The following is a 25,423-nucleotide window of genomic DNA, read 5'->3' on the forward strand; positions in this document are numbered from 1 at the left end:
AAACTTAATGGCATTGACTCTGGCGCATTCAAGTGTAGGTCTCCCTATTAGGTTAGCAACTTGTCAGCTGGGGCACAATATTGAAATGTCCAATACTCATACACGTAAAGCGTGCTGGCCACTTAATGTAGATCAGTAGACACAAATAGGGATCGGAACATTACCTTAAGATGGCGCCCTCGACCTCACAACTTTAGTCCCATTTCTATTTCAAGCTTTTTTTGCCAGCAAATAAAGGGCGGACTGTTTTATGGTGACTTGCTTACACGCCGGCTGAGGAGCGAGATACAAACTCCCGACACGGTACCCTGTGTCCAATTCACCTTTCGGTAAGCGGGGTTATTTCTTATTTCTATTCTTTGTATTTGTTGAGCTTTCGGTGGGGAAATATATGACAGCACTCTCACAAGAATATACATATGTATATCACTGTTACTTTCATTTTAGGTGCTTTGAAGGGTCTATACCCTCACACGCCTTACCGTGACTACACGAAGAAACTGGGAGCATATTATTAAACACCCGATACAGACATTTTATCCTCTCATGTTGGTAGGTTTAAATTTTGAGTGTTTTACAGCAGATAGAGTAACAAACCAAAAGATAGAGTAACAAACCAATTGTTTTCACTACTTTTTTTAACCCTAGCCGTTTTTTTTTCTCCAGATTATATTCAACATGAACCTTTGGATAGTATACAATTAATACTCTCACATCAGTAACCTAGATCGACTATATTACCATTGTTATAGGTATGACTCATTATAACTTTAGTTTACCCCTTTTCTATCACTTGGGGTGGGACTGCCCAAAATTGGAGGCAATTGGGATCAATTTTCCTTTTGACAAATAACTACCATTTGAACTGTGGGGTTTTACTTTCATTAGTCTGTCATAATATATTCTCCTTTTCTTTCCTTTTCACGTGTGCATCATGAATGGCTATACTTATGTAGATTCTTATTTGATAAATCCTAACAACATTAAGACGATCTTCACACTTGATATTACTCTGATTCACAATCACAGTGTATTAGTGTGGCTCCATGCATGGTTGACATTCCAAGATTTGATTGTCACTTGGTGTTGGTGATGGATTTTGGCTACTGAGTTTTCCAAATGTAACTACCAGAATAACATGGAAAACATTCTTGTAAATCGGTTATAAATTATATCTTTCACAGCCCTGAGGAAGTCAATGAGATTACTCTCTCAGAAGACGAAACATGTGTTGGCTGTTGTTTTGTTGACCATATGTGAGAAAAGAACATCTCAAGAATAAACAAAACATGAACTTAAAGAACTGATTTTGGACTACATGATTTACAGCGAAAACGAATTATCGAAGAAACCAACTCTACTCACACTCAAACACGGACCTAGAGTTAAAATCATTTCACGAGTGTCTTGGTTTTGGAATTGTATCTTGCGTTTCTTTTGAGAAACATTGGAGGAGTTGGGAGGAGCATCCTTCCAGGAGCTCTGTGTCCAATATTGTTGTTATCTAAAAACCTTTGTTGATTTTCTGTGAGCGCCCATCCCTTTACATTTCCTCTCTTTCTCATGTTTACAAGGACTTTTTGACTGAGATTTGGCGAGTGCTATGTGCACCAGGACAGACCCATTGATCAGTTGAGAGTACAATTTGCAGGTCAAATTTTGCTTGCGAATCTGGGGCACTGAGAAAGATAGAATATCTGCAAGAGCGAAAGCCTTCAGTAAAAATGTCTAAGGTTTCTGAAGTGATTGCGGTTTCCTCTACCTGTAGTAAACAGACAGATTTGTTTTTATTGGTTCTGATGAAGTGCTCGCAAATAATTTGCATTAGTTTTGAGTGTTTTTGAGTTTAGGAGGACAAGCCGCAAGACTTTGTCAGCCACTGTGTGTAAGTTAAACGTCATTTCGTGTCACGCTGGGATAGGTTGGTTAGTGAGAAGGGTCACACACGGATTAGTGGACAACTGTGAAGCACAATTGGTTGAGAAGGAAGACGAAGAAGATTGTGGGATTTAAAGTTACTTCCTGATTATTTAATTTTGACATAAATTTAGGAAAATTAAGTTTTTTAAAGCTTTAAAAGGTGCTCTTAGGGGACTTGAATATATTCCAGCTTGAGTAGGAGAAATTTGTCGGCAAGAAGGTACTCCGGCGTATATTGTAATTGAAGAGAAAGGTACTGGAACATGCCTTTGGTTAAAGCATTGGTGCAAAATCAAAGGAAAAGAAGGGAGCTTAGCGTTTCCTGAAAATGGGACATTTAATTTGAGAATTTGAGAGAATTTGAGACAAGTGATGTATAGTTTGAAACCTCTGCTGAGACCAACGCAGTTCAAAGCTTTAGCAATCTGGGAACCCGTAGCTAGACAACAAAAGGCATTGAAGCTTGAAAGAAAAATGAGAAGAGAATTCACTAGCAGAAGCTAGGTGGGGCAATGACCAGAGACAGTGGAGACTCAATACCTTACATGGTATTGGGCTATTTCCTGTGATTTCAGAAGACAGTGAGAAAGAAGCGAAGACAGCTTCTAAGAAAAAGAAAGGAAGTTTATCTTCAGATGAAAAACAGAAATCAAAAGAGATTTCTTTATCTCTAACTCCTGATGAGGAACCGGACGATGATGAATTAATTTTACAGTTATTGAGAAATCGTCCACCACCATATGTGGCACAAGAGGGTCCAAGTACTAGTTTGAATCCCACTGCACCGACACCAGTTAGCATGACACTGAGTCAAGTACAGAGTAACCATAACATGACAGAGTTGCATACAGTTTAATCCTAATGTGAACCAGGGCTCAGTACAGACTAGTCCTTTTGTGCAAATACCAATGCAGAGCAGCTTCAATCTGCCAATTGACACTGTACCGTTGCCACAACCTAGTGTTCCAATGGCATACCCAGATGTACCTATTGTAAATGCAATAGCTAATCTAATAATGCTGTCAGGACAAGTGTATCAGAAACCAATATTTATTCAGACAGGGCCAGCTTCGATGTTACTGCCTCAAATGCAGAATACAATGATAGTGCAGTCTCAAAACATAACTACCAGACCAAATCCAGATGCTGTGTCAGTACCTGTTAATATTGATCCAATTATACCATTGTATGCACAGGGAAATGATGGAACAAATGGACAGGGAAGCCCGAGTCAAAAGTCTGAGTGGGACAAAGTGGGAGAAGGACGTAATGATAATGCCGGAATAGTTTCTCTGATGAAATAGACTTTTAATGAGACAGGGTCATTAATAGACCTGAGTCCTATTGGAGCTCCTTTGAATACTGAAACAGGGTCGCAAATTGGCACCAACACAAGATTACTGACACCACAACCTCTGAGTTTAACTGTACAACAACTACCTGGTACTCAGCCTAATAACATCTCATTACAGGGTTTGACAGCTAAGCAATTAACACAGTGGTTAGAAAAGTGAGTACTTCACAAGATACTACTGGTGGAGGAAATTATATTAACTACACTAGGCTTTCAATGGAAGTGGGTGAGCTTGTTAAGGGAACCATGGGTGTAAATAGGTTAGAGTCCTACACTGAAGAATTGAAATACTTGTGTCCAAAGATTACAAAAGAAGCAGGTGAGATACATCAACAGTTAGTGGATGTAGCAGACAAATATGGAATAGACCTTTCAGAAATGAAATGTTTGAAAAAAGTTACAGGTTGGATTTTGAGGCAAAAGACTTCGAAGACATGAGATCTGCAGGGATGAAAACGCACCTTAGAGAGTTGCTTCAGGACATCTAGATATGGAGAGCATTAGACAAATGGGAAGAGAGATGGGTGAAGAAAAGAGACAAGCCGAAAAAAAGTCCTGATACTTCTTTTGCAGAAGTACCGCAGAACAGGGAAGCAGTAAAAGTTTTACCAATGAGAGAAATTCCATGAGGGATTTTGTACATGTCCCTTGGAGCAGAAGTGATATTTTGTCATTTACAAATGATTGCCCCAGGTTGAGGGAGAAGCCATTTGAGTGGTACCAGCAGACAGATAGGTTTGTGAAGCTTGCAAAATGGCTGTGGGAGGATATGAACACTCTTTTAGAGATAGTTCTTCAAGCAGATTTATGGATTGAATGTAGGAGGAGTGTAGATTGGCCAACAAGTGAGCCGCCAAGAGATCCAGCAACAGGTGCACCATCTCCTGAAGTAATGAAATATTACTATAAAATCACTGAGTTTCTGAAAACGAGAACATGGACTTGGTCTGCTGGAACTAGCGGCAAAGTGTGTCCCGAATGGTAATATGTGAAATTCTACAATCCCAGTGATCAGAAATGCTTTTTAGGATTGTAGAAGAAACAACAATAGGCACTTCAACATAATGTAATTGAGAAAATTGCAATTCAGGAAACCCAGTTGAATCTGAGGTCCACATAATCATCAACGTCCAAGATAATGTGCGGAGAGTGAGATTGGATTACAGAAGGCATGATATCCAAATTAAGAGGCAAGTCTAGATCTACTATTAAAAATCCGGGAAAGCAATAAATAGCTAGATCAGACCATTAAAGACCCGGTCAACAGAGTTACACACTTCTCGTTCTAAAAAGGATGTGAGTACAGCTATTGACCGCTTACTCTCATACTATAAACAAGCTTTTAATGAAATAGGTAGGAGATGTTATCCCCTCAGAGCAACTGTTGAGTCAACTGACAACATAGTGACACTAACAGATAGGTCAAAGGGAGTATCATCCCGACTTCTACACTTACTAGAAACTGTATATGGATGTGTTCTATCTTAACACATTCTGTTACATCTGCCGCTTCTGCGGATGACACTATGTGCTCCCCAAAACTGCCCATTTCCACAGAGTTGTAGGCTATTGTACAAACATCACATGCTTCCCTTTAGCGTGGGATCTGCTTTTTCATGTGATACCTACAATTACCTCCAGGCCTCTAGCAGACCTTTGTGACATTCATTTCATCATCCAGGATCAGGTCAGGCTCATGTCTCCAAAATGCCCCAATATCCTCTCTACCTCACCAACATAAATGCAGCCCTCATGTGCTGGAATATTGATACCCTTTCGATGTGGCTTCTCTTCCTGACCTATGACAAGCTCTACAGCAGTAACTCTTCCACTTCAGTGATCAATGCTGCAAATACGATTTTTCTTTTTCAGATGAGATACGCCTCTCATTCTAGGCCCCTTATACCACATTTCCATTCTATTCTTAATTTCATCATATTATTACTCTGCCTGGATCTTGGTAGTCCTATCTCGATGAATCATATTGTGCACAACCACAGACTACACAGCTGTCTGCCTACTCTTCATTGCTGAGAATTAGCTGGCTCACTTTGACGTGGGCAAACACTTTTTTCTATCCCTCTCTTCTTCCTTTCTTGGCTCCCTGATCTACTTGGAGTCTTATTTTCTTCATTGCCTCTCCTTTCCCTTGGGATTTTTCACTATGACACAGCCGACATGCCTGCCGATGGCTCTTTCAGTTCTGACCTGAACATCAACAGTTTATCAAGTTATGTATAAAGGGAGCAGACACTCATACTTGGTGACTGAATCCACACGCATTTTTATGTCCCACCAAAACCTAAAAGAGTGGAACACTCCACATTTAGCCGTTAACTTTGGTCTCCATCATGGCCTAACCCCTGTATGAAAACATATTTTTCACTACAACGGGGCACATTGTTATCTCCAACTTCATCCCCCACTTTCCTCCATAGACATTCAGCACTTCTCTTCTAAAACTGAATTGTGGCACTCAAACCTAGGACTGTGGTCCTTATTCCACCAAACACCAAAATCTAGTCTTGTTTTCAGAATGACCAACAACTACGCAATTAATCCCCACTGAAGTGAATAATTTATAATTTTTTCACACAATCACTGTGGATCAACAATTCATGTCATACCTTCAACTGCTATTTAGTGGTAAAGGTAAGATGAAAAGCACATACATTGCACTATTTTGGGTTGCTGTGCATTTCTGGGAACTTTAACACTATGATAATATTAATTCTAGTCTGTGCAGTCACAAAATGCTTTATTACTGAAGAATGAGAAGAGGCCACATGCAGCACACTAGCTGAATTGTTATATTTAACTAATTACACCAGCTTGAGTTCCAATTATTTCAGTTATTAGTAGATTGCAGAAGAAAACTACTTTGTTCAAATTCAGTTAAAATGCACAAGGTTTAAGAGGACAAATGTAATCTCCAATATATTACTTTGGGTCATAAGTATGAAGTTTTTATTTCCGTTTGCAAAAGGTCAGATTTGCAAAATCGGCCTGGTTACAGTTGAGAAAGGCTTTTTGGTATGTATGAAACCCAAAGTGCGACAAAATACAGAATTGGTATTTTTAAGGGGAGTGTTTAGGGCGCCCCTTCCAACTACTGATTCAAAATGGGCTGTATTCATGTTCTTAAACTGAAACCTGGTCACAAAATATAAGTGCTTTACAGATTACACAAATGTAGTGGCAAGTAATTCCCAAATGGTAACAGGTTCCCATGGGACTCCCTTCCCGTTGAGAATGTTGATTTTTTTTTAAGGGTAGGCATTAGTCCAATGGACCACTGCCTACTTGTAAAAAAATGTTATTTACAATTTACCTTTTTTTCCAAAGCATACTGTTACGGATTGCATTTTTTAAAACAAATGCTTTACTTAAAAGCAATTACAGACATGGCAGTGTACACGTAGCTATTGTATGACCCTGCACAAATAAAAGTCCTATCCTCACTGCTTTTCACCAGTGTTAGAAATGGGGTCTTTGGTTGGCAGACAGGTTACCCCCCTGTCCAAGCAAAGCCCCTCTCTGTAATCAGGGTAAGTCACACACAATCCAAATTATCCTGTGCCCACTCTCTGGTAGCTTGGCACTGAGCAGTCAGGCTTAACTTAGAAGGCAATGTGTAAAGTATTTGTGCAATAAATCATGTAATAACACAGTATAAAAACCACAAAAATACACCACACATGTTTAGAAAAATGTAGAATATTTATCTGGATAAAATAATGTCAAAAGATCAAGCATTACAGTACACGTTGAAATATCACTTTAGAAAATTATAAAAAAAGAGTCTTAAGTTCTTAAAAGCAATAAGTGTCTTTTACAAGCACAAAGTACCTGGTTTGCGTCTAAATTATCCACAGGGGACCTCAGAGGAGGAGATTCGTAGAAAACTGGGAGGTGTGCATCGGATTCTCTGGACGTACACAGATGATGCGTCAATATTTTTCATGCAACAAGGGCCTTGTGTTGATTACTGGTGCACAGACTTGGATCCTCTTTGGGTTGCAGGGTATTTGGACGCCCCGGGGACGATGCAGAGAAATCCTGGGCATGCAGAACAGAGTCACAGGAGCTGCGTCAATCCAGTGGGCGATGCAGGGAAATTTCTGTCACACGGCAGGCACTGCATCGATTCTTCTCGCAGGAAGTCAGACTGTGTAATTCCAGCTCGGCTATGCGTCGATCCAGTGGGCCGTGCGGCAAAGTTCCGGTCCCAACGCTGCCGCTGTGTCGATTTCCACTCAGAAAGCCGGGCTGCGTCATTCCGGTTCGGTGTGCAGTGATTTTCTCACTGTGATGCAGGCTGTGTGTCGATTCTGGCAGGCTGTGCGTCGATTTTTCACTGCACAAGGAGTTTGTTGCAGAGATGAAGTCTTTTTGGCCCTGAGACTTCAGAAAACAGGAGGCACGCTCAATCCAAGCCCTTGGAAAGCACTTCTCAGCAGAGCCAGAGGGCAGCAAGGCAACAGCAAGGAAGCAGTCCTTTTCAGCAAAGCAGTCAGGTGAGTCCTTTGGGCAGCCAGGCAGCTTATCTTGGCAGGTTGCAGGTTCTGGTTCAGAGTTTCTTCCCCAGAGGTACCTTGTCCAGAAGTGTCTGAATTGGTAGGGTCAGAGGCCCTGTTGAAATACCCAAATGTGCCTTTGAAGTGGGGGAGACTTCAAAGAGTGGCACAGAAGTGCACAAGGTCCCCTTTCAGTTCCATCCTGTCTGCCAGGGTCCCAGTAGTGGGTTTGGCAGTCCACTGTGTGAGGGCAGGCCACTGTTCATTGACATGTAAGTGTCAGGCCCTCCACCCTCCCAGCCCAAGAAGACCCATTCAATATGCAGATGTGTGCAGGTGTGACTGAGCATCCTTTGTTTGGGGTGTTCTGAGTGAAATGCACAAGGGAGCTGTCAACTGACCCAGCCAGACGTGGATTTTAAGGCACAGAAGGATTTACGTGCAAAGAAATTCTCACTTTCCAAAAGTGGCATTTCTAAAATAGTAATATTGAATCCAACTTCACCAGTCAGCAGGATTATGCATTACCGTTTTGGCCATACTAAATATGACCTTGTTACTCCTTTCAGATCAGAATTTACCACACAAACAGTATACGAGGGTAGCCCTAACGTTATCCTATGAAAGGAGCAGGCCTCAGCATTGTAAAATGAATTTAGGAGTTTTACACTACCAGCACTTATAAACTACACAGGTACATGTCCTGCCTTTTCCCTACATAGCACCCTGCCCTATGGGTTACTTAGGGCCTACCTTAGGGGTGAGTTATATGTAGAAAAAGGGGAGTTTAAGGCTTGGCAAGTACTTTTAAATGCCAAGTCAAATTGGCAGTGAAACTGCACACATAGGCCTTGCAATGGCAGGCCTGAAGCATGGTTAGGAGGCTACTTATGTGGGTGGCACAATCAGTGCTGCAGGCCCACTAGTAGCATTTAATCTACAGGCCCTGGGCACATGTAGTGCACTGTTACTAGGGACCTATAAGTAAATTAAATAAGCCAATTGGGTATGAGCCAATATCACCATATTTAAGGGAAAGAGCATATACACTTTAGCACTGGTTAGCAGTGGTAAAGTGCGCAGAGTCCTAAAACCAGCAAAAGCAGTGTCAAAAAGTGGAGGGAGGCAGGCAAAAAGTTGAGGGTGACCACCCTAAAGCTGTCAGGCCTAACACAAGGTCAAATTGCAACCCACTGCAAATAGTGTTCTTGCAAATCGACTCATTAGTACATAAATCGATTGCAACTGTTTATACTGCATCCATTCGTAGTACATATAGCCCTTTCATCTTAACTAAATAATTGACCTAATAACTACACAATACTGGTGGCTTTAGCTTAGGTGCAGGCAGGGAAAGCTCCAGGCCCAAATGGGCTGCCAGTAGAATTCTTTTGTAAAGCAGCCAGACATGTGGCAAAACCGATGCTCTATGTATTGGAATGCTTTCCATACAGGGTCACTGCCGACTGACCTACGCACGAGCGACAATTGTCCTCATTCTCAAGGAAGGGAAGCCCACGCATAAGTGTGAATCATATTGGCCGATCTCGTCACTGAATGTAGACACCAAAACTCTGGCAAAAGTACTAGCCAACAGACTCCGCACAGTGGTGGAGGATCTGGTTCACCCGGACCAGACGGGCTTTATGCCTAAACGCTTTACTAAACTGTACCTGCGCCACCTCCATAATAACATGACACAGGGGAGACCTGGGCCATTGTACCTTTGTATGCCACTCTAGGCCATTGTATCTTTGTATGCCAACAAGGCGTTTGACCTTCTTGTTCCTAATCCTATACCAAATGGGGTTTGGACCTCTGTACATCAGATGGATAAAACTGCTGATCCAAAATCCTCATGCTAGGATGAAAGTTAATGAATGCACCTCTAGGGAATTCACTGTGGAGAGAGTAACGAGGCAAGGTTGCCCTCTATTGCCAATGCTCTTCGCTTTGGCAGTAGAGCCCCTGGCAACTATCATGAGGGTAAATGCTCAGATCTGGGGCTGAACAGAGCCTCTGGCTGGTAGGAGAGACTATCGCTATATGGGGAGGACATCCTGCTCTACCAGACCCACGTTGAACACTCCTTGACAAGAGTCACAGACATAGTCTGAGAATTTTCTGGGTTTGCTATTAATGGGAATGGGGGTGTGATGGCCCGCTTCCATTACCATTGTGGGTAGAGCCCCACAGGTTTAAGTATCTAGGCATCTGGGTTACCAGAGATGCTGCCTCATTTGCTCAGGCCAACCTTGCCCCACTGCTTAAGAGTCTGGAAAAGGACATGAGACATTTGAGTACGCTGCCTTTGTCACTGATGGGCAAAGCGGCAATGTTAAAAATGATAGCCCTCCCCCGACTGTTGTATATCCCTACAGAACAACCCTCATGACCTGCTGAAGAAATTTTTTAAATGGGTGAACGCTCTGGTAAGGTCCCAACTTTGGCCACAGGGACAGCCCCCAAAGCGATGCAGACCCTTCAATGTTCCCAAATTTGACGGAGGTGTAGCATTCCCTAATATAAAGAAATTTGAGGCAGCGCAGGTTGGTGTGGTGGATGCTTGGGTATATGCCAGAAGAGAAGACTCCGAAAAACGACTGGGTAGGTGGGGAATGGGAAAACACAGCTGCATGCATGCCTTATATGGGGGAATATGAAAATTTGGGTTGTTGGTTTACTGGGGTGTGAGTCCTGGTCAAGCAACAGACACAATTCCTTGCGGAATGAAGCACAAAAAGTCACTATTTTAACCTGTTTTTAACACTGGGTAGCTTGGCACATAAAGCAGTCAGGCTAAACTTAGAGGCAATGTGTTAAGTTATTTATGCAGTACACAAACAGCAACACAATGAAAATACAACACAATAAAAATCCCAAACCAATTTTGAAAAATAGAGAACATTTTAATACATTATTTAACACCAAAACCATCAAAATCCAATTGAATGACCTGGAGTTATGATTTTTTTAAAGTTTAATTTTCAAAGTAGCAAATCCTCAGTTTTAAAAAATGGCCACTTAGGCACCTTTTGAACCACAACCAAGGATCCAGGAGTAGATAGAGACCTCTCTGGGATGCAAGACTCACTCATGCTGGGTCACGGTGCAGGTTTAAGATGGTGGGAGCCTGTTATGTCCCTGTGGCTCAAAACAGGAGAGAAGCTAAAGTAGCCCTTGGAATCACTTCTGAAGTCCTGGGTGAAGGTGGGGATGCAGGGCTGGCCTCTGAAAGTTCCATGCAGGTTCCAGGCAGTAAAGCAGTCCTTCGATGTACAGCAGCAGACTGGCAGAGTGCACAGCAGGTCACAACAGCAGGCAGTGTGAACTGAGTAGCAGGTCTGAGAGCCCTATTTAGGTCGAGCACAGCAGCGCGCAAGCACTGCTTTTCCAATGTGTTATCTCTGTGGGCGTTTAACCACACCCACCCCACGCCCATTGTGTTATCTTTGTGGGCTTTTAATCACGCCCTCCTCACGCCCATCACTTTCACTTTGTTCGTGGGCTTGCCTTTCAAAAATCCTTTGATTACATTAGTAAATGCTGTTTGTCCCACATTGAGGAGGTCTTGTTACCACCTTGGGGACTGACCCTGTAACATGGATTACTGCACATTGCCTATGTGTATTGCTGTGAGCAAACTTTTTTTCTTCTTCTGTGTTTCTCCTACATTTGCTCTTTGTGGGCTCTCTGTGCATCTGGTGGTGGGAAGGAGGGGGCCAACTTGATTATTTAGTTAATCGTTTTGAGGCTTTATATATGTAATAGCTACATCAGACAAAGACATTATTTTTTTGTAGGCACCTGGAGATTTAGAGATGTTGAACTGAGGCCACGATTCGAACCGGGGTCCTCTGTTCCAAAGTCAGCAGCTCTAGTCCTTGTGCCACACCTTTTCACTGTTTGAGCTGATTTCTGTGGAGCACGAGTCATTCCAGCTCCATTATGTGTTGCAGCGCAGCAGGCAGCGCTTTATGTTTACATATGGCGACTGGCCCTTTTTTATTGACCTGTTTTTAGTTGCTATTTGTTTTTAATTATTATCTATATTTCCTCCACCCATGCCTGAATCGGTTTTGTTTAGCTCAGATTCCTAAATCGATGGAAACTGCAGGAGTATTCATAATTAGAGAGAAAGAGAGAAGTATAGGTCAGTTAGCACCAAAACGCTCCATGTTTACATTGTGGCCACCAGCGTTCACTGCTCAACCACAGCATGGTACGTTGAAAAAGCGGGTACAGTGCTAGCGCAGGTGTTCTAATAAGAATTATTAATGACTGCTCATGTATTCTGAGTAACAAAATAATGCAAGCGTTTGAAAATGTGATTACGATGAGTGGCCGTCAATATTCACGAAGTGTACTTATCAATAGTCTAATGCTATGAAATGTTGAATATATGTTTGACTAAGGTAGTAATATTTCATATTAAAGGTTTTGCATTATGTATTAGCTTTATTAATTGTAGGCCTAAACTTAGCGAAGGTCTTGGCCTACTTGCGAGGCCTCATGTCAAGCTGTATTTCTTAACGTTTAATAAAATGGCTGTCCTAGAGAGTTAAATTGTGATTTTCCATTGTATTGTTTAAATGTGCTCATAGCTGAGAAGTTTTCTCATGAGAACCGATCGCTAGAAGATGCTGTACTTGCTAAGTGTAACACCGCCCGCCATGCGGTCACCGCCATTTGGCTGCTCCACGGTCAAAAGACGGCGGAGGCCATTCTGGCTTTCCCGCTGGGCCGGCGGGCGCCCGCCAAAGGAGCGCCCGCCGGCCCAGCGGGAAAGGCCCTGCAACATAGAAGCTGGCTCCGAATGGAGCCGGCGGTGTTGCAGGGGTGCGACGGGTGCAGTTGCACCCATCGCGATTTTCACTGTCTGCTAAGCAGACAGTGAAAATCATGCTGGGGCCCTGTTAGGGGGCCCACGACACCCGTTCCCGCCATCCTATTCCTGGCGGTAAAAACTGCCAGAAACAGGGTGGCGGGAAGGGGGTCGGAATCTCCATCAGCGCCGCCATGGAGATTCAGCCCAGACAGGGGAAATCTGGCGGGAAACCGCCGGATCCCCTTTTCTGACCGCGGCTTTACCGCCGCGGTCAGAATGGGCAGGGAAGCACCGCCAGCCTGTTGGCGGTGCTTCCGTGGTCATCCACCCTGGCGGTCGATGACCGCCAGGGTTGGAATGACCCCCTATGTGTGTAAGACTGACTTTCTCAGGAGGAGAACAATGGAGGCACTGACTGGAGCAGAAGCTGCAACAATATTGTTACATGACGAGCCGGATAATGAGAACATTGCAGGACAACCAATCAACGACATGTGAATGGAGTAATGGTAGAATTCATAGATCTGGAGTTTTAGTTTTATTGGACAAAGTGTGAACATGCGATCCCTTGACCAATAGGGATTTGGGAATTAGTTTTAGTGAATTCAACTTAACGAGACAGCACTGAGAAGAAACCAGCATTCCATGATTTGCATTCTAGCATTTAGATTTTAGCATTCTGCATTTTGCCTTTTTGCCATTAGCCCATTCTTGCCCACTTGGCGTCTTGACATGAGACATGCTTAACTTTATTGCTTAAAAACTTTGCGTTTTCTGAACTTTGATGCTGAATCCTGATGCCTTGCTGATCGACTGATGTCCTGATGACGAAGACTATCTTGTGTTGCCGATCCAATTGAGGAGAGGTATAAATTGTATCTATGTGTCTGTTATGCATATTTGCTTTTTCTTTCTAGGTACCAACTGCACTGTTTTGATAGAGCCCTAGTTAGATGTTTTCCAAATTTGTGTTGCTAAATTGTTTTGCATGAAGCCCAACATGCTGATGCTAATCTGATGTTAGTTAATAATTCTCACTAATGAAAAGCCCGCTAAAGAGGAATAATGCTTGATGATTTTCTCTGCTGAACTTAAAGGTATGTGATCACGTAGACACAGTTGACCTTGTAATTAATTTGCACCATAACCTTAGAATGTATCGTAGTTCAAGCTTTGATTAGATTGTGTTTCTTCCGCCGATTTGGACAGCCAGTATTGTTTCTGTATGTGTTTCATCTGATTTTGAGCATTGATCTACATGACTTTAGCACTGTTAATATAGGGAATAAATATTCTAACTTTAAATAAAAAGTGTGGTTATTCATGACTGAAAGGTCATGGTGCGTGACAATTACTGACTATTGAGTATTAATGTTATTGATTATTGTAAATTTTTGATAGTGTGTATTGGTTATTGATCTGCATGTACTGGAATTATGGTGGGATCATCTTAATTGCGAGTCAAAAGGTTTATCAACCTATTCGCGTCCCCATGTAAGTTTACTTATTAAGGTCAGACGTGCTAACAGGGATGGTAGCAGAGTATGGTTTGTCTCCTTAAGAGCCCATCATAGAGGTCCAGAGATAGTAACAGAAGTACCACAATATCTGGTAGCTTGATGATTTGGTCCTTTGAGAATTAATTATTGCTGAGATTCGGATTTTATTTTTCAGTGATGCTAATTGGAGAGAAAATGTTCCCCTAAGTCCAGAAATGACATTCCCAGAATCTAAGATCTTGCTAATGGTTGTTTGAGGATTTTCTCGGCGTTCTAGTGACAGTGTGAATGAAGTATTTTGCGCATGCACAGCTTATGCAAAATTGCAGGTGAATTGTGAGCTTTGTGAGGGTTTAGGGAGTTTTCGTACTCCAAATGAAGTTGTGTGGTGCTTAGTGCTAACAAATTGTCCACATGGTTGATGATGTACAGACCCTGCGTGGTCTAAGGCTCCGGAGTATATTGAAAAGTGTATGAGACACTTGGGTTTATGTTGTAATCTGTCTGGTTAGTAGGTCGATCGGGCGTGGTCGATAAGTCAGAGTGTGAGTCAAAGCAATTGAAAGAAAATTTCAACGGAGATCTGGCGAGTACTATGTGCACCAGGACAGATCCACTTGAGAGCAAAATTTGCGGATCGAATTTTGCTTGCGAATCTGAGAGACTGAGAAAGAAGGAGTAGCTGTAAGTGCGGGAAGAGCCATCAGTAGAAAATCCATACAGTTTCTGAACCGATTGTGTTACCTTTCCTGTAGTAAACCAGCAGATTTGTTTTTTATTTTTTGTTTAGTGCTTGCAATTTTTGCATTAGTTTTGTGTGAATCGAAGTTTGGGAGGACAACGCGCAAGACTTTGTCAGCTGCGGTACCTGTGAATGGAAAAATAATTGGAGCTGCGCTGGGATATGCCGGTTAGTGAGAAGGGTCCCACACGGATTGGCAGCCGTCCGCAAGAGGCAATTGGCAATTGGCTGAGAAAGTAGGTGAAGAGAATTCTGGGATTAAAAGTAAATTCCTGATTTGATTTTGAATAACAAAAAGGTCAAAAAGATGAAATTTTTCAAAGCTTTAAAGAGTGCTTTAAGGGGAGATATGTATATTACAATGAGTATAGGCGAGGCAACACCACCAGAAGGTACACCAGCTTACATTGTAATGGAAGAGAAGGGTGTCTCGCCTTGTCTTTGGCTAAAGCAATGGTGCAAAGTGACAGAAAAGGATGGGAACTTAGCATTTCCTACAAATGGGACGTTCAATTTGACGGTTTTGGAGCATTTAAGGATGGTGCTATATGAATCGAAGCCCCTTCCGAGACCAGCACAGTTTGAGATATTAGCGATTTGGGAGCTATTAGCCAGACAGCAACAGCAACAGAAATTCGAGAAAAAGACTTTAGCCAAGGCTAGGTGGGACAGTGCTCAGAGAGTTTGGAGGATGGAGACTTTGCACAGAATTAAGTTGTTTCCACAATTACGCAGGACAATGAGAAGGAAGGAAGGAAAGCTACTAGAAAGACTAACAGAAGTAAGTCTGAAAGTAGGGAGGCTAGAAAGTCTTCAGCAGTGGAGGAAGAATCAGATGAGTTTATTACACAGTTATGGAGAAATCGCTCACCACCATGTACAGCACATGAGAGTGGTCCGAGCACCAGTGGTGATCCGACAGCTCCGATCCAGGTTAATGGGACAATGAGTCTGATGCAGGTTAATGCTAGCCTGACACAGAATGGGATGCAGAGTAGTCTTAACATGCCTACTACTTCTGTAGTGCAAAATCAGGTGCAACTGCCATCAGGTTCAGAGAATTTACCCTGAGGTGCCCATTATGGAAATTACTTCGAACTTAATGGTACCTACGGAACAGGTTTTTCTGAGACCAATGTTGGTTCAGACTGAACCAACTCCACTATTACTGCCCCAAGTGCAGCTGCAGGTAATGCCGAGATTCACTCCAGTAACAGGGACACAGTCAGATATGTCTTCAGTAATGAATCAGAGCATGGGAGTTACTCTCCCACAGAGTGCTACTGCCATACCAACCCCAGATGCTCTATTGCTACCTATTACTCTTGGTCCAGCCGTACCCTTATTTGCACAGAAAAAAACCTACTGCAGATGAACAAGGAGCCATGTCCCAGGATATATTTAAGGGAGGACATAATGAAAATGCTTGGGTAGTCTCTCCTGTGAGACAGACATTTGACGGATCAAGAACACTGTTAGACCTCAGTCCATTTGGAGCACTTCCAGATACTATAGTAAGCTCAAATCTTAGCCAGAGTTTGAAATTGTTCACACCACAGACTCCGAATGCAGTTGCACAGCTGGTACCACCAGCTCAAGCCAGTAACATTTTGTTGCAAGGTTTGACAGCTCAGCTGTTAACGGAATGGTTAGACAAGTTGAATACCCCACAGAGTGCTCCTAAGGGAGAAAAGTGTTTGAATTATGCTAGGCTAAGCATGGAAGCAGAAGAACTCATTGAGGGAACTATGGGTGTGAACAGGTTAGAATCCTACACAGAGGCAGAACTGAGATATTTGTGCCCGAAGATTACAAGGGAAGTGACCAATGTGCATTAGAAACTAGCAGAATTGGCAGAGAAATACGGCATAAAAACAGAGAAAACTAGGCATTTGAAAAGGAGTTACAGAATAGACTTTAAGACTAAAGATTTTGAATACAAGATCTGCCGGAATGAAGGCACACTTCAAGGAGTTGCTTCAAAGTGCCCAGACTTGGGGAGCATTAGACAAATGGGAAGGTAGATGGGTAAAGAAAAGAGACAAGAGAAAAAGGGATTCTGTGGAGCTGACTGCAAATGTGCAGCAAGACCAAGATCCAGTCAAAGGTTTACCAATGAGAGAGATTTCAGGGGGGAATTGTATTCATGTCCCTTGGAGCAGAAGTGACATTCTTTCATTTAAAATGATTATCCAAAATTGAGAGAGAAGCCAGTAGAGTGGTATCAGCAGACAGACAGGTTTGTGAATCTTGCGAAGTGCCTGTGGGAGGACTTAAACACGTTACTAGAGATAGTGGTTCCAGCTGATCTGTGGATAGAGATTGTCCAACAAGCGAACCAGAGAGAGATAAGAATACAGGTGCACCATCTCCTGAGGTAATGAAATATTACTATAAGGTGATTGAATTTTTGAAAACGAGAATTTCGCCTAAGAATATTAATTGGCAGAGGATTTACAGGACAGCTGAGGAAGCAAAGGAGTCAATACATGCATATTATGAGAGATTGTTGCAGGCGTTCAAGCATTACAGTGGTACAGAGACCATTGAGGCGAAAGACATGATTTATTTTGTGTTCTGATTTGTGGAAGGGTTGAGACCTGAAATTAGCCAGATGATTAAGAGTCATTTGATTTGCTTGCAAGCAAAGCCGATTTATGAGGGGTTGCAGTATGCAAAGTACTGCAGTGATGAGATTGAGTTGGAGCAGAGAAAGCTGAAAGAGAAGGTGATGGTGATGGTGATGCAGATTAAAGCTGCGCAAATGGGTATGCAAGGAAATTTTCCACAACAGATACCACAGCAGCAGCAGGGAAACATGATGTTTCAGCCCCAGATGAGAGGTAGAGGTTGCGGAGGTAATGCGAATCGTGGACCAGACTTGGGTACTGTAGGGACCTGAAAAACTTCCGCCCCATTTCTCTTCTGCCTTTCCCAGCCAAAGTAATAGAGAAGACCGTCAACAAACAGCTGACCACCTTCCTGGAAGACAACAACCTGCTCGACCCCTCACAAACCGGATTCCGAACCAACCACAGCACTGAAACCGCCCTCATCTCAGTCACAGACGACATCAGAACCCTGATGGACAACGGTGAAACAGTCGCCCTCATTCTTCTCGACCTCTCGGCTGCCTTTGACACCGTCTGTCACCGCACCCTAATCACCCGCCTCCGCTCCACCGGGATCCAAGGCCAGGCCCTGGACTGGATCGCCTCCTTCCTCGCAAACCGTTCCCAAAGAGTTTACCTCCCTCCGTTTCGCTCAGAACCCACTGAGATCATCTGCGGCGTACCTCAAGGCTCATCGCTCAGCCCGACACTCTTCAATGTCTACATGAGCCCCCTCGCCAACATCGTACGCAAGCACGACATCATCATCACCTCCTACGCCGACGACACCCAACTTATACTCTCCCTCACCAAGGACCCCGCCAGCGCCAAGACCAACCTACAAGAGGGTATGAAGGACGTCGCAGATTGGATGAGGCTCAGCCGCCTAAAGCTGAACTCTGAAAAAACGGAAGTCCTCATCCTCGGCAACACCCCGTCCGCCTGGGACGACTCCTGGTGGCCCACGGCCCTCGGCACCGCACCGACCCCCACAGACCACGCCCGCAACCTCGGCTTCATCTTGGACCCTCTTCTCACCATGACCAAGCAAGTCAACGCCGTGTCCTCCGCCTGCTTCCTCACCCTCCGCAAGATCTTCCGCTGGATCCCCGCCGACACCAGAAAAACCGTGACCCACGCCCTCATCACGAGCCGCCTGGACTACGCCAACACCCTCTACTCCGGGACCACAGCCAAACTCCAAAATCGCCTGCAACGCATTCAAAACGCCTCGGCCCGCCTCATCCTCGACGTACCCCGCAGCAGCCACATCTCCGCACACCTGAGACACCAGCATTGGCTCCCAGTCAGCAAAAGGATCACCTTCCGACTTCTCACCCACGCACACAAAGCCCTCCACGACAAGGGACCGGAATACCTCAACAGACGCCTCAACTTCTACGTCCCCACCGGCCTTCTCCGCTCCTCTGGCCTCGCACTCGCTGCTGTCCCTCGCATCCGCCGCTCCACGGCGGGTGGGAGATCCTTCTCCTTCCTGGCGGCCAAGACCTGGAACTCCCTCCCCACCAGCCTCAGGACCACCCAGGACCACTCCGCTTTCCGGAGACTCCTAAAAACCTGGCTGTTCGAGCAGCGATAACCCCCCTTTTTCCCCTAGCGCCTTGAGACCCGCACGGGTGAGTAGCGCGCTTTATAAATGTTAATGATTTGATTTGATTTGATTCAGAATGATGTGTAGGGAATGAAGACATTATTGCCATGTCACGATTGCGGAGCCATTGAACATTGGAAACGGGAGTGTCCGATGATGGTGCAGGAAAGTGTTGTTCAGCAAAGTAATGACATCAATTTGTTTCAGAACATGAGAGGGCAAAAAGTGAGAGGTCCTAATCCAAATTTCCAAAATAATGTGAATCAAGGGCAGAATTTTCAACCCATGCAGCAGGTGCAAATGCCACGGGTACAGATGACACAGTTGCAGCCAATGCAACAGCAGGTTCTCATGGTACCCAGACAGCAAATTCAAATACCTCAAGCCCCAATAGAACAGCAACAGATGAAGCTTTCTCAAAAGGTCACAGGTCAGAGGCTTAACCAAAGTAATAACAGTGCACCAATTCCCGTTACACAGTGAGAATGGAATAAATGATGATTGGATGAACAACAGTATGGATGAGGAGCCATGTGTGCTTGCAACTTTCTTAGAAGTAGATCAGAGAAGTCCCTACCTGAAGGTAAAGGTTACGGGTCACAGAGTTTCATTTTTGGTTAACACTGGAGCTACGCGCTCTACAGTGAGAAGTGCAGAATTTCCAAACTTGCCCCTTCCAGGTAGAACAGTTCAGATTGCAGGAGAGGCAAATCAGTATTTGACCAACCCAATTACGGAACCAGTTCAGATTAAGACTGGCAACTTTCAGGGATTGCACAAATTTGTAGTGTGCGATTCAAGTCCGGTATCCCTACTGGGAAGGAACTTGCTGTGTAAGACAAACTGTTTGATTACTTGTTCAAATGATGGAATTGAGATACAGACGAATAGTGATGATGAAGATGACCAAACCCCAGAGATAGAAGGTGAAACTGTAAAGGAGGAGTACCCTCTGGTTGAATTTTTCCCGATGTTCACAGTGAAGGAGCTTCATCCTGATCTGCAGAAAACGGTTAAGGAGAAGGTGTGGGATTTGACAGGGAAAGAAGTAGGTCTAATGAAGGGAGTACAGTTACTGTAAAGCTGAATGCAGTTTTTCCTCAACTTCCACAGTACCACATGCCGCAAAATGTCCTCATGAAGGTCGCCCAAATAATTGCAGACTTTGTAAAGCAAGGGATTTTGAAGGAAGTACTGAGCAGCCCATATAATTCACCGATAATGGGTTTGCAAAAGCCCTGTGGGCAAAGCTCGAATTGTCCAAGATTTGGGAAAAATAAATGAGATTGTGGTAAAATGTTGCCCCATGTTGCCAAATCCAGCTGTGATCATGTTTCAGATTCCATGTGATGCTGAGTGGTTCACTGTCATTGATTTGTCGCAAGCTTTCTTTTCTGTGCCCTTTCATGAAGATAGTCAATTTCTCTTTTGTTTGAAGTTTCTGGATCGCGTTTATTGTTGGTGCAGAATTCCTCAAGGGTTTTCAGAGTCACCTTCTATATTCAATCGGATCTTGAAAACAAATTTTGAGTCGTTGGAATTGCCTTTCCAATCGACCTTGGTGCAATATACGGATGACTTGCTGATTGCGTCCAAAACAAGGGACGAGCGCAAGTATGATACGATTGCCTTGTTGAACTATTTGGGAAAGAATGGTCACAAAGTGTCTCTGCTCAAATTGCAATACTGTCAAAAAGTAGTGAAATACTTGGGTCACCAGATTGAGAAAGGATCCAGAAAAATGGCCAGAGAAGGGATTACAGCCATATTGCAGATAAGTCCCCCGACCACACAGAGATATCAGGATGTTTTTAGGGATGGTAGGCTACTGTCTCCAATGGATTCCAAATTTTTCAGTCATTTCGAGACCATTGCAGAAACTGACTCATAAGGAAGTCACTGATCCGATAGTATTAGATCAGGGTGGAATGAAAACGTTCACTGAATTGAGAGAGTCTGTGCAAGGCTCCAGCTTTGGGTATGCCCGACTACACAAAACCTTTCACATTGTTTTGCCGTGAGCGCGATGCATGTTCTTTGTCTGTCCTGACACAGGTCCATGGAGGTGTAAACCACCCAGTAGCATATTTTTCAGCTACTTTGGACCCAATTGCACCAGCCTTACCAGGTTGTTTGCGTGCAGTCTCAGCGGTTCGGCAAAGCCTTGCACAGTGGGAAGGCATTGTGATGGGACATCCCCTGTCTGTAATGGTCCCTCACTCTATTGAGATTCTACTTACAAGTACGACAACCCAATATTTGACTGGTGCGAAGTTGACCGGATATGAAACAAGTATTCTAGGGTCACCAAATGTGTCATTGAAAAGATGTACAGTGCTGAACCTGAAATTGAGCAAGTAGAAGACATTTAGCAAGTAACTGACTTGTGTACAAAATCTAGACCCGGCATTAGAGAGACCCAATTGGAAGAGAATGACCAAATTATCTTTGTTGATGGTTCCTGTCTGAGAGACAATGCAGGGACACCGAGAGCAGAATATGCCGTGTGCACAATTACTGGGATTTTAGAAGCTACTTGGCGTTGAGGAGTGTATTCTGCCCAAGTAGAGGTACTGGTAGCCCTTACTAGAGTGTGCCATGTTTCTGCTAAGCTGAAAGTTACAATCTATACGGATGGCCAGTATGGATTTGGAAAAGTACATGATTTTGGTCAGCTGTTGTCACAGAGGTTTCATGACCTCTTTTGGTTCACCAGTGAGAAATGGTGAAAGCATTAAAGAACTGTTACACGGTATTCAAATGCCTGAAAAGATTGCCGTGGCGAAATGCAGTGCACATCTGAAGTCGCAGGACTTTGTATCATTGGGAAATGGATATGTGGATCAAATCGCAAGGTTTTGCGCATTGAACTGTACATCGATCAAAGATAAGTGGGAACTGTTACCTGAAGAAGACGGATCATGTCCAAGTTTTGCATTGAAAGTAGATGACATCATGGAGGAATTGAAAATGTTGTAGAATAATATTGACAGGGAACAAAAACATTCATGGAGTAAAATGAAATGTGTGCAAAGACAAGATGAATTGTGGGTTTCAGAAGAGGGTCAATTGGTTTTGCCAAATTGTCTGTTGTCTCAAATGGCTAGGTATTATCATGGTCAAGCACATGTTGGGAGGGATGCCATGATTTGGTTGTTCAAACATGATTGGTTCAACCCAAGGTTTAGACAGGTTGCTGTAGCAGTTTGCCATTGTTGTGTCACTTGCCAAAAAATGAACGCGGGGAAAGGGACAGTGGTTAATTTGAGCCACACTGGAAGAGCGGAAGGTACATTCAGCAGAATGCAGATTGATTTTATTGAGATGCCTATGTGTGGGGGTTTGAGATATGTGTTGGTGATTGTTTGCATTTTTAGTCACTGCACTGAAGCTTACCCTACATGAAGAAATGATAGTCTCACAGTAGCGAAACTACTGCTTAGGGAACTGATACCGCATTTTGGGTTTTCGATCTCTTTAGAATCAGATAGGGGAAGTCACTTCAACAATGAAGTAATTAAATTAAAGTGTGCAGCATTGAACATTGAGCAGAAGTTGCATTGAAGTTACCGCCCTGAAGCATCAGAACTAGTGGAACAGATGAGTGGCACCTTGAAGTCAAGAGTTGCAAAGATGTGTGCGTCCACAAATTTGAAATGGCCTGACACACTGCCTTTACTTTTGATGTCAATGAGAAACACACCTGACAGGAAGACAGGAATGTTGTCGTATGAGATCCTTATGGGCTGAGCCATGAGGTTGCCAGTGGTGCCTCCAAATTCACTTGTCAACATTATAGATGATATGGTGTTGGACTACTGCAAAGGTCTGGCTGATGTGGTTCTCTCTTTCTCTCAGCAGGTGGAAGCCACCACACTGCCACTGATTCATGACCCAGGGCACAACCTGGGGGCCGGAGACTGGGTTGTGGTCAGGAAACATGTGAGGAAAACGTGTTTGGAGCCTCGTTGGAAAGGACCATTTCAGGTAGTTCTGACAACTACCACAGCTGTTAAGTGCGCTAGAATTCTGAATAGGATCCATGCCAGTCACATGAAGAAAGTGGCATGTCCACTGGATCGTGAGGAAGAAGAGATGTTGAGAGTACCAACAACAGCGAAACAAGTCTCAGGGCCGGAAAGAGAACAAATAGGAACTGAGACCAGATCTGAGCCTGTTGAGGACGGTTCAGTCACTCCTGTGAGAGATTAAGGAAAAGACCTCCAGGAGGGTGACGGAGAGCCTATCTCAATTGAGGCAGCAGGAGAGCCTAGTCAGAGGAGTGCTTTCCCAGAAGCAGACAATCTTGAGAGACAAACTGAGCAATTGGCAGACCCAGATGGGAAAGGAGTTGGGGTGGATCAAAGTCATTGTGATCTGACTCCTCCTGAACCTGTTGCTGGTCCATCAAGAGAAAACACCGCAGAACAAGGGGAAGTTCCAAGTCTGACTCGAGGAGAACACTGACAAAAGGTCCACTGAAAGAAGATAAGTGGCCGGAGTCACAAGGAAAGGGAAAAGAAGTGGTTGTTGAGGCAACAACCGAGAAAGAAGAAGTAAATACAACAAGGAGAGAAGATCTAAGTGAAGGAGAATTGACTGGTGATTGAAAGTTGCAGAGAAAGAGAATAGCAAGTCGGACATATGAAGGTCCTGAATGGGCGTATGCAACTTCAAGTGAATGGCAGCAAGAATTTTTGTCATTTTGTTTTGATAGAGACATTCCGGGTCAGTATTTTGGCAATTGAAGGAAGCTGGTGAACTGGACTGTTGAAACAATCTGAGAGAACATTTTTGAGAAAGAGATTATTGAAAGTAACCGGAAAAGACATTGATAACCTGATTTTACTTTTGAAACCTGATTTTGACAGGCGGCTTACCGATTTTGACAAGGGATCCTGGAAGTGAGACTGAAAGCTGTAAATCACTGCCGGAAGTTTGTTTTTAATTTTTGCTGCAGTTTTTCTAAATTTCTTCTGCTTTTTGATTCTTTACAGATCATGAGTAACATTATCACAAAAAAGAGGGACTGGGAGGTTATTGGTCCGGTGTACAATCTCCCAAATCTAATGAGTACAATAAACTAAGTACACTATTCCAAAAAAAGAGTCAATAAACACAGGGCTAGAGATAGTCAGTAGTTAAGGAGAGCCCTCACACACCCAATAGGATATCAAGCTTCATCACTGGACAATATCCTCGCCAGACCGGCGCTGCAATGCCTGACGGGCCACCCCTGTTACGTGGTGGTACTTAACCGGAGATCATCTACCAAATTTGGTTTGACCTAGAATGAATACTGACTATTGGAATATGTAGGAGAGAAGTAAAAAGTTAAAATTGGCTCTGCACCATATGCATCACATTTAATGAGTCAGAGATAGGTTCAGGCCAAGATTAAAAGAGAAAGGGGGAGTGCTGATGGGAATAATGTTTCACTGCACTCCACATAAAGGAAAGAGGTAGTGCCCCAAATCCTAAAAACATCTGGTGAACTTGTTTCGCGTCTGAGTGGTCATAGTGATCCCGTGACACTTCTTCAGGACAGTTGCTACTACTTCTCCTATACTAATATGAAAAAATTAAGTGCTGGATGGTCACTTACTTAAGGAAGACCGCCCGTCATAGTCAGTTGGTCAGCCAGTCGCCCTGCGTAAAAGTAAGAACAGAAAAGTTCATTAGTGAAGGAATAAAAGTGCATGGTGAGAAGTAAAGGAAGAGTGATCAAACGGTTAAAAAATTTAAAAACAGTCCCAGGCGTGGCACATAAGGAAGTGACAAAAATCGGCTTACCATTCCATTGCAGAGTATGGACTTCATAGGAATGCGCAAGCCTCAAACCAAGGAAGTAATGCTAGGCACAAAAACATTAGAGGAATAGAGAAGTTCAGTACATAATAACACGCTGCCACCTAAAGGTATCATGAAAAAATTAGCATCAGTCACAGATGAATCACTGTGTCCCTCCTGACTCAAAATGCAATTAGCTATTATGAGGGGAGAATTAATAATGCTATATCCAATAGTAAATAACTGAGGTGGGTCTTACTGGCAGCTGTAAGCCCACAGTCACTTGCATAGAGTCATGGTTTTAGCAGACAGTCGGGTAATGAAAAAGAGGGTGAATAGGTAGTAAACGTTCGTCACCTCTATTCACAATGAACTCGGTCCTGCAAATAGGTTATCAAAGTGACCGATAGTACTCACAGTTTATTAGTCCCTGGTCCGTGGCGTAGACCTACCCTAGGCCGTGCTCCTGAAAGCAATGAGGGAGCGTGGTTCTGATTCTAATATAGGAAAGGAATCGGACCCGATCACTCGCGTGTAACCAGGAAGTGG

The 25,423-nt window shown here is 43.6% G+C and overlaps 1 long non-coding RNA gene across 1 annotated transcript; it reads left to right on the top strand.

Moving 5' to 3' along the window:
• Positions 1–230: 230 nt before the first annotated feature.
• On the top strand, positions 231–24,403 carry LOC138250036 (uncharacterized). Its single transcript, XR_011194882.1, has 5 exons — positions 231–329; positions 448–552; positions 667–752; positions 1,185–7,791; positions 22,943–24,403. It is a non-coding gene; the product is annotated as an uncharacterized lncRNA (long non-coding RNA).
• The last annotated feature ends 1,020 nt before the right edge of the window (positions 24,404–25,423 follow it).

The sequence above is a fragment of the Pleurodeles waltl genome, chromosome 8 (genome assembly GCF_031143425.1).
Source record: "Pleurodeles waltl isolate 20211129_DDA chromosome 8, aPleWal1.hap1.20221129, whole genome shotgun sequence".
Classification (NCBI taxonomy): domain Eukaryota; kingdom Metazoa; phylum Chordata; class Amphibia; order Caudata; family Salamandridae; genus Pleurodeles; species Pleurodeles waltl.